Genomic DNA, 2,333 nt, shown 5'->3' with positions numbered 1-2,333 from the left:
AACGAATAAAATATTTATGGAAACCATTCGAATGTAATAACTATCCGTTCGAATGGGAGAAAATAAATATTAGGTATCGTGTCCAGACCTAGCTCGGCTCCATTAGAACGTAAAAACCCACACTTAACTTCGTCGAACCAATGCCTTTCACTACCACACGCAGCCGTCAAAGCCACCTTCCACCACCACTCTCCAACCCGCAACAGGTATGTCCTCTCCCCAACATTTTTATCGATTAATTTCTCCTATAACTTCTTTTAAATGGGTTGAAAATGGAATTTTGAAAAAAAACTCCATTTCAATCCCGTAGTTGGCTAGAAATGGAGGATGGGATGGTTCTATGGTCATCCCGGCCTCTCTTTGTTGGGGGAGGAAAAACGAAAGGAATACACCAAATTGTTTACGGTCTGAGCTTGAACCAGAAATCGCCGTTCGAACAACATATGAATGGTTAACGTTCGAACCAATATTATACTGTTTGAACGGCAACCTATTACCATTCGAACCCACTATATAACCATTGGAACGTGTTGTTAAGCATTCAAACTGTACATTTCTTATTTTAATTTTTTTTATAGATTTGAATAGATAATGTAATATATATTATATTGTTAAATATAATTACCTTGATTTACTTATAATTATGATATTTTGTAATCATTGTCCTTAATTTTATAAATTAAATTTAGCTTCATTCCAATGGCTTCTCGGGGAAAGAAGCGGGCCGCGTCAAGGCAATCCTCTAACGAAGAAGTTCGAAAGAGGATTATTTTGTTGGAGTAGCAGGTGAAAATAGATAATTTTAAGGATCTTCTGTGGGAGAGACAGTCTCTCGCATCTGTCTCTATGGATCATGGTTGGACCCCGATCATCGTCCATAAAGATGAAGAGATGGACAAGATCGTTTCCTATATTAATATTGTATCTGAGTTCTATAGAGAACTTGGTCATGGCAACCAAGATGATGATTACACATTCTCCGTCCATGGCGTCTCAACACGATTTTCTGTTGATGCAGTTGTCGATTTTCTTGGTATCTCTCGACTGCCCACTGCATATCCTAGCGTGGTGCCTAGGGCATCTACACCTGCATGCAATGAGAAGACTGCTGAAGAAGAGGTTACTATGGTAGTATATGAGTTTGATGACATCGCTGATCATGAGGTTCGTCAGTTGATTGTGGGTTCAGATGCTCCGTCCTATGATGGGAGCAAGAGCATCAAACAGGTGGACTTATCCAGTTTTCTCAAGATCATGATTATTATAATAGACAACAAAATCGATTTGTGACTTCACAAAACTGGGGTTAGCATGGATCGAACACGATTTATGTTATGGGTCACTCGTGGGGTGCCTATAGACCTAGTGAGATATATATTCGCTAGGATTCAATCAGAGACCACCTATATTACGACAGATATATTGCTATTTGGAATTATGCTCACGATTTCTTTTAGCGAAAGGAGTTAGGCTAGATGCGTTTGAGCGTGTTTGGGAGCCGATTGGACCAATCAACTCCACGACCTTGTCTCATAGCACGGGACACTCCAGATTTCGTATTCGTGCACCCACTACAGAGGTGGTCGACACTCAGGGAGATTCATAGCGTGTATCGAGTGAGGCATCTACACATGGTGCATCACGCACTACTACTCGTGAGGGGATTGCAGATATTGTGATTGTAGAGATGCATGCACAGACATCTGAGATCATTGATGCAGTCTGAGTCGCCCTCGCAGGAATTGAGTTGAAGCACATGTCTTGAGTGACAGATATTGAGACACGCCTTACTAGAGTCGAGGCGGTGCTACACGATCTAGCCCAATAATGTATATCTTTTAATTACATTAAATTTGGTTTTTTGTATGAACAATCATAACTATTTGTATTTTGTATAATTAATTTAAATATTCAAATAGTCATACATTATATTCCCATCATCCATTATATTTTTGGGATGCAATTAAGGTATTGATGGTTTTTATTTTTAGTGTGTGCTAGCTTGTTTATTGTTAATTATGTTTTTTTTTTCATTTTACTTACTGTTCATCACAATATAAAAAATGACACTATCTTTAAAGTAATATTTATTTAACCAAAAATCTTATTTAACATAAAAGAAATCACTAAAATATTTTTACATTAATTACATAAAATTAATTTATGAATTCGTAAATATTTTATGTTCCGTTCGAACAGGTTTAAAAAAATCTCTGCTAATTTTAATTTAATTTCCCATCAAACTATCTGTTCAGATGAATAAATGTTGTGTTCGAACGAAATATTTGTAGTTCGAACAATCTTGCAACATTCCAGCCTAATTTTCCATCAAA

Source organism: Juglans regia, chromosome 14, assembly GCF_001411555.2.
Source record: "Juglans regia cultivar Chandler chromosome 14, Walnut 2.0, whole genome shotgun sequence".
Lineage (NCBI taxonomy): Eukaryota > Viridiplantae > Streptophyta > Magnoliopsida > Fagales > Juglandaceae > Juglans > Juglans regia.
The sequence above is the reverse complement of the archived record's forward strand: the minus strand, read 5'-3'. Positions refer to the sequence as shown.